Here is a 12,647-nt window from a genome sequence, read left to right on the forward strand (position 1 = left end):
ATCATTGAAGCACGCACCATCAGGAATAATATCATTGTCGTCCCATTGTTCTTCTTCATCTTCTTCCATTACAACACCGGTTTCTCCGTGCTTTGTCCAACAAATATAGTTTGACATGAAACCCGACTTGAACAAGTGTGAAAGAAGAGTCCTTGAGCAAGGATATTCCACCGTATTCTTACATATGGCACATGGGCAGCACATGAAACCGTCGCGTTTGTTTGTCTCGGCCGCACGTAATAAAGAATGCACGCCGTCAATGAACTCTTGTGAGCGGCGATCAGCATTATACATCCAATGACGGCTCATCTGCATTACATGACATAAATATCATATTAAAACCTAGATCATAATTAATTATTTATACAACATGCGTGCCACCACAAAAGATACAAATTTATGAAAGCATCGCTACAATGTAGACAATCCCAACTACCACTAAAAGAACTAAAGCTAAAATACATTTCAGGAGCACAAGGATTTCGCGACCAATCTCAACTAAAACAGACAGATCCCCCGATTGTGCAACATCTTTGGGCTTCTTCGGCTGGATCACTGCCTCATTAGCCGCCGTATCTGCCTGTTGTGCAAGATATTTTTGCACGAGTTCAACATACTCTTCCTCCCAGTAGAAGCCTGAACATCGTCCACTGCCATCCCACTGAAATTAAAACAAAAAACTAGAACTTTAATCACAACCATCATGAAAATAGGTATAAACTAACCATAATCATTAAATATGATAAAATAACTCACATTGCGATCCGGACACTTGTAGAAGATACGATCCTTGTTGGGACCCTCCTTCTTCACTCGGTACTCCATCACAATCTTCATCTCATCACGACACTTGCCGCATGGAATGAGAGGAAGGCCCGGCCTAAGTCGCTTTGGAAACCCATGAGAGGCCGAGGACCCGGAAGCAGTTGCCATCTACTCTCTATACTCATTTTTTAATACACTATAAATTTCTTCTTTTATAAACAAATAAAATTAACAAACTATAAAATTATCTAGATCTCTAAACAATGATATTTTTAATGGTCATTGTGTTCTCGTCTTTTACTGCGGCAGGTAAGTAATTCATATGATATTTCCGCAAATTAACAGAAGAATGGGAATGTACACACATAACAGACTACTACGACGATATTGGGACGTGTGAATAAATAACCATCCGTACTAGTTGACCTTGCTTACGTGATCATCTCGGCGAGCATTTCTCCACCGGACAGCACCGTACTTGGTCAAGGAAGAGCTCCGATTCTATGAGGAAGGGAACACGGTCTCCCACGACCGTTGTCGCTCTCCCTCGTAGAATCAAAGCTCCTCCTTGATGTCCGTTACCGCTCGACAGAGAACATGCTTGCCGAGCTGAACACGGTCCGCAAGTTCAACTAGTACGGATTTTCTATAATTTTCTAACTATTTTCTAAGTTTTTATTTATATATACTACGTTTAGGTACGGTGATTGACAGACTACTACGACGATATCGGGACATGTGAATAAATAACCATCCGTACTAGTTGACCTTGCTTACGTGATCAGCTCGGCGAGGATTTCTCCACCGGACGGCACCGTACTTGGTCAAGGAAGAGCTCCGATTCTACGAGGAAGGGAACACGGTCTTCCACGACCGTTATCGCTCTCCCTCGTAGAATCAAAGCTCCTCCTTGACGTCCGTTACCGCTCGGCAGAGAACATCCTCGCCGACCTGAACACGGTCCGCAAGTTCAACTAGTAAGGATTTGCTATAATTTTCTAACTATTTTCTAACTTTATATTTATATATACTTTAACCTTCTTTCATGTAAATATGCAAGCTTAAAGTGATTTTGAGCTCAAATTGCTTACAAATGAAAAAAAAACCACAATAAAGAACCATAAATATATATAGTGAATAAAATGGCATAAGAAAATGGTAAAAAATGAGAGTATGAGATTGGTAACCTTTACAACTGAAGAATCGACGGAGGAATCGAAGAATGGATGGAGGAACAATGGAGGGAGGGAGGAAGCAAGAACACTACTGCAGTGAGCTTCAAAATGTGCTGAGCTCGGGCTCGGGGAGGAAGGAGGAGACGGCCGATTTATAAAGGGAGAACATTTAGTCCCGGTTGATAGATCCAATCGGGACTAAAGGTAACTTTCCAACCCCGGGCGCAGCCACGACCCGGGAGTAGACCTTTACTCCCGGTTGGAGCCACAAACCGAGAGTAAAAGTATACCTTTAGTCCCGGTTGGTGGCTCCAACCGGGACTAAAGGTCCCTGCCACCTCTGTCTGGCGCAGTAGCCGTTGGGCAGGGACCTTTAGTCCCGGTTGGAGCCACCAACCAGGACTAAAGGTATTTCTAGTCCCGGGGGCAAAAAATTCCGGGACTAGAGCCCATTTTGGCCGAGGATCAAAGGTCTGTTCTCTACTAGTGATATATATATATATATATATATATATATATAACATGACTCAGCTTGGGAATGTTGTCGTATGCTGCCACGACGTGCCGAAAGAGCTGGGCGACGACGAGGGCCGCCGCTCGATAGCCATGGGTGGACGACGCGGGTCGCTGTAGGACGACAATGTGTCGACGAGTGCTATCGACGAGGGTCCGTGAGGACCATCGGCGACAGCTGCCGTGGGACGACGACGAGGGCTCCTGCCGAACGCCGCCGCGGGATGGCGGGAGACGCAGCCGAAATCCTGCAAAAAAATATCCATGTAGATATCCGGAGATTTCTGTAGATTTACATATATCATAGGATATATAATTAAAATTGGAAGGAACGTGACTTAGCTTGTTCCTTGGAACGGTCGTGGGAGCGTAGGCAAGCGGCTAGGAAATTTGCTCTATCCTTTGCATGCCTGACACACATGCACACCTTCATCCATGTCTAATCAATACCTTGAATATTGGTAATTATTTTGCATGGACATGTAGATCGTTCATCGACTTGCTAGTATAGCATGACGCCTTTGATATAATGGTGTGTGGCAGTGTTTGCATATTCATCGCAGCGCCGCCACCGCTCAAGAATCGATGACATGAGCAACACGAGACGCAATTGGGTTTCGGCCAGGAATCATATAGACATACGGATATAACCGAAAGTATAAAATAATTAATTAAAGCGTGACTTGACTTAGGCCCCATTTGGTTCACGGGATTTTCACGGGAAAATCAAAGGAAATAAAAACGGAGGAAAGGATCGGTGGTAGAGCGTTTGGAACGGAGGAAATAGCAAACCCTTTCCTTAGGAATACTGTAGCTGGCCAGCCTTTTCACGGGAAAGAAACAATCTAATCTGATCCATGGTTTTGGTTTCCTTCGCGAAGCCCGAGGCAACGTGTGTGAGGACGAGGGAAAAAAGAGCACTTACGAGTAATTAGTACCCATATTTGCCTAACATGTTACAATTCCTATGTTTATAAATTCATGTGTTCCAAACAGCCTAATTTTTCTGTTCCTGTGTTTTGAAATCCCATAGTTTTTCACTTTTCATCATACCTTATTCCTGCGCTTTTTCCTATTCCTGTGTTTTGGATTCCTTCGTTCCAAACAGACCCTTAGCTTTTTCAGATTGCCTTGCACATATTCCAGGTCGACCCCTTTGTTCGCTTGTCGTCACATGTTGCATCTGTTGGAGGCCCAAGGCAAGGCAACGGACTCTAAGACGTGCAGCGGCTCATCGAGGAAGGCAATCCGCCACGCGCCACGTACGGCACCAAGATTTGCGTCGAAGGCTCGACTGACTCGGATCTACCACGGGTCAAAGAGCGATGCCGCGCTATTTGGCTTACCAGCGTCCGCCGGATGCTTAGTCAACTGTGAAAGGCCTCTATCTACCACGTCAACTGTCGAATTATTTTATTCTAATAATATCCAGCAACGTGATCATATAGACAAAACCAGATAATAGCACATAAGACACAAGAATTTATACTGATTCGGGGCACGGTGGCACGCTAAACCCTACTCCAATGGTGCGGCTACTCTTGTATTAATACGCTCAATTAGATGAGTTGTTTCTCCTAGCTATGAGGTAGATGGAATATGTCGAAGATGGATTGGATTGGATGATGACTCCCGAGCTCGAGGTCCCTACCCTCTTTTATATAGGCAGGAGAGGTAGAGTTATAGAGAGGGCGATCGGGCTAACAGATTGTGTTCCTAATTTGGATATGCGCAATAGATTGATCATAACTATCGTCCAGATACACAAGCCCTGATTTGCCTTGATCTCCACATTGGTTGATCGCGTCAGCCCTCACGGGCTTTCTCCATGACGGCTGCTGGGCCGATAGCTTGGTAATGGTCACATATATGATCGGTGCAGATACCACTGACCCATATATCTGACATAACCAAAGACCCAAAAATATACAATATTGGGCTTTCTACCATTCAAGAGCTCATAAGGTGTCTTCTCCATCATTGGGTGACAATAGAGGTGGTTGCTATAATAGCAAGCCGTGTTGATTGCTTCGGCCCAAAAGGATTAACTCACATTGTACTCACTAAGCATAGACCTTGCCATGTCAATAAATGTTCTATTATACCTTTCAACAAGGCCATTTGATTGTGGAGTGTACTTGGTCGAGAATTGATGTCTAATTTCAAACTCATCACATAACTCATTAATTCTAGTGTTCTTAAACTCACTACCATTGTTACTTCTAACTCTTTTGATGGTTGTTTCAAACTAATTATGACTATCCTTGACAAATTATTTGAAGGTTGCAAATACACCACTCTTGACCACTAGAAAGAATGTCCATGCGTATCTAGTAAAGTCATCCACTATCACAAAGCCATATTTGTTTCCACCGATGCTAGTGTATTGTGTTGGCCCAAACAAATCTATGTGCAACAACTCAAATGCCTTGCTAGTACTCATTATGCTCTTCTTAGGATGGGTGTTTACAACCTATTTTCCGGCTTGACATGCACTACATAACTTATCCTTATCAAATATGACATCTTTCAAGCCTCTAACTAGATCATGCTTAATCAATTTGTTCAATTGTTTCATTCCAACATGACCAAGCCCTCTATGCCATAACCAACCCATGCTAGACTCAGTGAATAAGCAAGTTGACAATTGAGTTTCATTAATATTGAAATCAACCAAGTATAGATTCTCATATCTAAAGCCCTTTGAAGATCAAATTAGAACCATCTACGCTTATGATCTTTACATCATCAACTCCAAATATGCACTTAAATTCAAGATCACAAAATTGAGCCATGGATAGCAAATTGAAGTTCAAGCTTTCTACAAGCAACACATTGGAAATGCTCATGTCATTAGATATTGCAATCTTACTAAGCCCCTTGACCTTGCCTTTGCTATTGTCACCAAATATGATACTATCATAACCATCATTGGCACTTATGTTGATTGAGTTGAACATTCTAGCATCACCGGTCATGTGTTGAGTGCACTCACTATCAAGAACCCAATGCCTTCCTCCGGCTTTATAATTGACCTACAAAAGAAGATAACTTCTTTTTAGGTACCTAAACTTGCTTGGGTTCTTGAAGGTTAGTGACTAAGCTCTTTGGTACCCAAATGGTTTTCTTTTTTGAGCCCACAATTGGTGTACCAACAAACTTAGCCTTCACTCCATTCACACCCTTGATAAGCAAATAACAAGAATCAAACTTAATTGAGGATACATTAGTGTTCTTGTTCTTGTTCATGCAATATTGCTCTACATGCCCAACTTGCTTGCATCTATTGTAAAACTGACCATTGTTCTTCACAAAACTAGTCTTGTGAGGAGCAAAGGCCGTCTTGCCTTTCTTGGGGGTATATCCTAATGCCTCTTTGTTGAGAGAAGATTTTTGGCTACCCAAGCACTTTAGCAAGCGGACCTTACCACCATAGGCATTGCCTAAGGCGCTAGTGAGCTCATTGACCTCCTTCTTTAAGGTCTTATTTTTAACCATAAGTGAGGCATCACAAGTGAAACCATCACTCATAGGTGAGGTAGTAGTGGTAGATGAGTTATAAGAAGGGTTAGCGGGAGCAACAACAATAGGCTTGTAGAAAGATTCAACAATAAAGTCAAGCCTACGTCACATGTTACAACATGCTCATTCTCATTTTGCTCAAGACGAGTGGAATGGGCCTTTTCATGCTTCTTGTGAGCCTTACCAAGCTTCTCATGGGCTTTCTCTAGCCTCTTATGAGGTGCATTGAGCTCATCAAATTCTTGCTTAAGGGCTTTTAGTTTCTTACATAAGTCTTTGCATTCCCTTCTCTTAATGTCAAAATGAGCCTTAACATCTTATAACATGTCAAATAATTCATCTTTAGTTGGTTCATCATCATCTTCACTATCACTTTCATTTTCATCATTGTTCTTAAGGTCATCTTATCTTTGTTTTCCTTCTTCTCCTTCTTCTTGCTATTTTTGTCATCATCATCATTTTCACTACTGAAGGGGCTTTGAGCAACAAGATGATCCTTGCTACCACACTTGAAGCACATTCTTGATTCATCCTTGTTTCTTGATGATGACTTCTTTCTTCTAGCATGATAGCCCTTCTTTACCATGAATTTACCAAATCTCTTCACAAAGAGAGTCATCTTCTCATCATCTTCATCATCAAAGCTAGAGCATTCATCTTCACTTGATGTGTCTTGCTTAGCCTTACCCTTGCTCTTGGATGATGATGCAGTTTTGAATGCCACTCTTCTTCTTCTCATCTTTCTTCTCATTGTTCTTTTCTTCCTTCATCATCTCTATATGTGCCATCAGTCATTACATCTCCCAATACTTGGTTTGGTGTCATTCTGTCCAAACCACTCCTCACTAGTATAGTGACCAACATACCAAATCTTGATGGTAAGCATCACAAGAACTTATGAGAGAAGTCCTTGTCCTTCACTTCTTCACCAAGTGCTTTGAGATCATCGACAAGCACTTGTAGCCTATGAAACATCTTCGGCACACTCTCATCATCCTTCATCTTGAAACTAGCGAACTTATCCTTGAGAATGTATGCCTTTGCACCCTTCACCACTTGAGTGCCCTCAAATGATTACTCCAACTTCCTCCAAGCCTCATGAGTCATCTTAATGTTCTTGATTTGCTCAAATATCTTCTCATCAATAGCATCATGAATGGCACTAAGAGCAATGTCATTATTTTCAAGCAACACCTCTTCAGCCACGGTGGGATTCTCTGGATTGACAACCTCAATCTTAGTCTCAACTACCTTCCACACCTTTCTATTGATTGACTTAACATAGGTAGTCATCTTTGCCTTTCAATATGGATAATTTATGCCATTAAATTAGGGTGGCTTCTTGGTGTTGTTGTTTTGAGCCATTTTGCCACCGTAGGTTGTTAAGCCTTAAATCACGGTGACCATGGCTCGGATACCACTTGAAAGGTCCTAAATGGCTAGAGGGGGGTGAATACCCTATAAAAATTTCTACAACAACACTTAAGCCAAGTGGTTAGATAATTAAACGGCGAAACGAGTGTTACGCTAGCCTACTAAAAAGCAAGCCACCTATCCACAGTTCTAGTTGCTATGATCACTATATCACACAAAGGGCTTAGTCACTACTCTCTAAGCCAGTGAGCTCTCCAAGACTAACTAAAGAGCCTCACTAACTAGACTACTTGACACAAGCTAGCTCTCAAACTAATTACACTAAAGAGCTTAGCTACACTAGAATGTAATTACACAAGAGAGATAGTGAGGTTATATCGATGTGGCAAGTGACAATCAATCAATCTCAAGAATACCCATGAAGTCCTCGAAGACAAGATGACACAATGATTTTTCACCGAGGTTCACTTGCTTGCTGGCAAGCTAGTTTCTATTGTGGCGATTCACTCACTTAGAGGTTCACGCGCTAATAGGCATCACACGCCTAACTTGCAATCGGGTGCCGCACAACCAACACAAGATGATGATCACACAAGCCATGGGCAATCGACTAGAGTACCTTTTGGCTCTCCACCGGGAAAAGGTCAAAACCCCCTCATAATCACCACGATCGGAGCCAGAGACAAGCACCTTCCTCCGCTCGACAATCCTCACTACACTAAGCCATCAAGGTGGCGGAAACTACCAAAAATAACAAGTGAATCCCACAGCGAAACACAATCACCAAGTGCCTCTAGATGCAGTCACTTGAAGCAATGCACTTGGATGCTCTCAAATCTCATCAAATGATGAATCAATCAAGCAAGATGAGTGAGAGAGGAATGGGTAGGCTCACTAGGGTGTATTCTCGATAGAAATGGGCAAGAGAGTGAGCCCAAGCCGGTTACCATGGTTATATAGGGGGCCAAACGAAATAGAGCCGTTACCCTCTCACCGCACTGAAACACGGGGCGACCGGACGCGCCAGTCGAACTGACCGGGCACACGCCACCTAGCGTCCGGTCATTGGAAGCGCGCCACGTGTCTACACTTTAAACCTGCGTCGCCGGATCTCAACAGTCAAGTGACTCAGTGCCAACAACTAAGTAAAGATCAGACGCGCCGAGTCGAGACCGAATGCAGCACCCCTGCGTCCACTCGCATGTGCCCGAGCACTCAACGCGCCAAGACCGGACGTGACTCTCCGCCACCTGACACTGCGCCATCGTGGAGTCAGGTCGACTCTAGAAAGCATCCAGAGAGGGATTTCGATGACGGGACGCGTTAGATCACGCATGACCGGACGCGATGCGGGGTCCGGTCCTCTCTAGCCTCGCACACCAGCCCACGTCAGCGTACGTCAGCAACAACCGGACACACCCCTTCCGTGTCCGATTGCTTCAGCCGCTTAGGGTCCGGTCACAAGACTAAGACCATGCCCTTCTGCACTGTTGACCGGACGCGCACGTCCAGCGTTCGGTCCTGCGTCCGATCGCAGGAAACACCACCTCCTCAACTCCAACTTGTTGACCCTTGCTCAAATGTGCTAACCACCAAGTGTATCACCTTGTGCATGTGTGTTAGCAATTTTTCACAAACATTTTCAAAGGTGTTAGCACTCACTAGAATCTAAATGCATATGCAATGAATTAGAATATCTAGTGGCACTTTGATAAGCGTATTTCACGTCGAGTTTCACCCCTCTTAATAGTACGGCTATCTATCCTAAACGTGATCACACTCACTAAGTATCTTAATCACCAAAACAAAATGACCCTATCAAATATACCTTTGCCTTCAGCCCATTTTATTTTTCTCTTTCTTCTTTTCCAAGTCCGGAGCTTGATCACCATCACATGTCCATCACCATCATCATGGACTTCATCTTTGCTCCAGCACTTGGATTGGACCATCCTATCTAGTCTCACTTAGATACAAGGATTAGTCCAAATGTGTTTCATCAATTATTCAAAATCAAACTAGGGCTTTCACACATGAAGACCTTAATTCTATGTGGAATCTTGGCTTTCCAGGGATGATCAAATGGCCTGCATGATTCAGAGCGGGTCAAATGATCATAAACAGATTTAATAGAGAAAATTTGTATTTGGTCCATCTCCATGAAACACTAATCTTCCTCATCAAGTAAGTTCAAGGTACCCACCAAATTTTGGATCTAATTCCCTTACTTCCTCAACATATCTGGCAGCAACGTTCTAAAATTAAGTTGTCCTTCATTTTCCCAATAATCTTTTACATTTATTTCCTTATCATCACAAAGTTCAAAAGGGGGCACATGGCAAACAAAGGTAGTATCAGCTATCCATCACTATCAAAATGGTGGACTTCTCCTAGTGTTTTTAAGTAGTAGTAAAATACTACAACTAGCCATAGCACATGGGAATCTCACTAGGAGGTATTTAGTAGGAAAAATTTATACTAAATTTTGAATGCTAAAACACTAGGAGAAGCCCACCTCACTAGGAGAAGTCTAAAATTTTGGTTGTGCATATTCCATAAATCAGTCCATAACAAGGCCTATCTAATATATTGACTGATAAACCTTGTTCTCTCAGTATGGCACACAACCCTCGACTTTAGTTTAGATGTGATTGATCTCACCAACACTTATTTGAAGTACATTGTACATCAAGTGTCTCTAGGAAAATAGCAGAACTATCTCTGTCCCCTAAAAAAATATCATCTTAAGTTTGGAGTAAGTCAAACTTTCTTAAGTTTAACTGGATTTATAGAAAATAATATGGACATTTGTATCTTTAAATAGGTTTATTATGAAAAATATGTTTTGTTATTTATATATTGATACTTATTATATATATAAATATTAATATATATATTTTATATATTTAATCAAAATTAAGACTAATTGACTCCTCGAGAATTAAGAACCATATTTTTTTTGGACTTGGAAAGTATGTTTTAATTTGGGCTCGTGCAGTTATTGTCTACCGAATGAAACCACCAAATGATTGCTATTTCAGAGCGGTGGTTGCCTTTGGGACCTGGTATGTGATAGGAGTGGGCACATGGACAATGTATGATGTTCTTCTGTGAACCCCACCCATAATTTAATGTTGCGTAAATATTGTTAACCTCTCTATTTAACTACCACTGATGGCTCCCCGCCTCCCCTTAACACTCATGTGAAGCTCCACCTCTGAATCTAGCTAGCACCGTGCTCGTCATGTGTTGTGGCGCGGTGCCCTGATCTTCTAATATTTACAGTTCTGAATTACTTTTGGATAGAGACTGGTATTTGTTTCTGCTGTTCTTGGACCCAAATCAGAAGCTGTTGCAACAATTGTTTCTCTGTGTTGCACCCAACTGTGTTGGATGGGAAGCTATAACTTTCCATCGCAAAGGAGACAACTGTGTGTAAACTGCAAGGTGATAAGATAACGATCGATAGCGACTTATATTGGTAAATAATAGGAATTGGATACAATCATGACGCCATGGCTCCGACGACCTTGTCCTTGTCCACTCCACAGTAGACCTTGAGCGGATCGCTGAATTTGAGCCCTTCCTCCGAGTAACGCCACTTGGAGTACTCCTCGTGGCGCAGCGGGTTGTACACCAGCGGGTGCTCCGCGTCGACGAGGTCCTCCAGCGCGCGCACCGCGACGCCGTCCTTCTGCCGGCGGCCGAACAGCACCGAGAACCGCTCGCGGTTGCTCGGCGTCCTCACGCGGTGGAGGCACGCCGGCACGCGCCCGTTTGTCACGACCTGCACGCACATACAGACGCAGCGGCGTGTGCAAGTGAGAATCAATGGCGCGAGAGGAATGACAATGAGGAATCAGCAATCGCGTGAGCAATTGAGAATCAATCTCGGATCGGATCGTACCCTGAACTGCTCGCCGGCGACGAAGGTGAAGGTGCCGGTTTCGGCAGGGACGGCGACCCAGCGCCCGTCCCCGGCGTGCACCTCGAGGCCTTCCACCTCGTGCTGCACGATCGCGGTCACCACGCTGTCGTCGCAGTGCGGCGGCATGGACATGCTGCTCTCCGTGTCCGGTGGCACGCCGTAGTGCGACAGCCGGATGCCGTGGCCGAGCAAGCCAAAGTGGGCGCCGATGCCCTCCGCCCGGGCGCCGAGGCCCTCTAGGACGAGCGTCTCCACCATCTCCTCCAGCATCATCATGTTCTTGGCGAACGACACGACCGTCTCACTGGGCGTGGCCGCCCGCAGGCGGACATCATCGTCGGTCTGTTAGAGCAATCGATCGAGCATCAAAGTTAAAGATGGCCAAGAAGGATGCATGTCTCACCACAACTCCGGGTTCCCCTCCGGCCAGAGGATCTCGGCGAAGCCGCGGACGCTGGCGGCGTCGGTGGGCTCCCCGACGCGGAGGCTCTCCCAGGCCATGCCGGGGAGCTGGCCGATGTAGCCTCTGAACTGCCCCTTGTCCGACACCGTCCGCTGCTTGACCTCCAGAGGGAGCGCGAAAAGCTCCGGCAGGGCACGGGAGAAGAGCGCCCGCCGGAGGTCCGCGCCGAGCGCGTCGTGCGCGACCACGACGCAGCCGTGCGCCACCATGGACGCGGTCATCGCGGCGCGGGCGGCCTCCCACCCAGCGCCCCGGGCACCACCCCGCGGAGGTCAACCTTGGCGATCTCCATCTCTATGGCTCGCGCCTCTGCGCCTCGGCCGGATCCTGCCTCTACTCGATCTGGCTTGTGCTAAAGGAATCTTTGCTGTGCTTCGCGGGAGGTGTAGTGGCTGCAGAAGTCAGCTGAGTAGGTGCGGCTAGTTCGTCATGTGATGCCGCTAGCTGGCGCCATTTTTATATTCGGACGAGCAAATAGTGCTCGTCGTTTACCTTGGGGCAGGACAGAGAACTTCTTTAGAAAAAATATTTGTGTCAACTCTTTCTTTTTTTTTCTTCACTAGCAAAATGTGCTCGTGCATTGCAACGGGAGAAAACCAAAACAATTGATCGTTCATGCGATATGATTATATTTTATCCTTATAAAATTTTAAATCTAATTTATTTCATGATCATCATGACATCCATAATATAAGTTAATGTTGGTAATAATATGACAATGTCCTATTAAGCCGGTATCCAACCAAAAAAAATCTTTAGATCTTTTTTCTCCCATTGCAAAGCACAAGAATATTTAGATGTAAATATATTATAACTTTAATTTCCATACTATTCATATGGTGTTACACTTATATATTGAGCCCTTTTTGACTTATATATTGAGCTCTGTGACTTTCTTTGAGCACCC

The 12,647-nt window shown here is 44.4% G+C and overlaps 1 pseudogene; it reads right to left on the bottom strand.

The window, feature by feature from the left end:
* Nucleotides 1-10,804: 10,804 nt before the first annotated feature.
* Nucleotides 10,805-12,215, bottom strand: LOC136473371 (probable 2-oxoglutarate-dependent dioxygenase AOP1; annotated as a pseudogene).
* Nucleotides 12,216-12,647: the final 432 nt, after the last annotated feature.

This window comes from Miscanthus floridulus, chromosome 8, assembly GCF_019320115.1.
Source record: "Miscanthus floridulus cultivar M001 chromosome 8, ASM1932011v1, whole genome shotgun sequence".
Lineage (NCBI taxonomy): Eukaryota > Viridiplantae > Streptophyta > Magnoliopsida > Poales > Poaceae > Miscanthus > Miscanthus floridulus.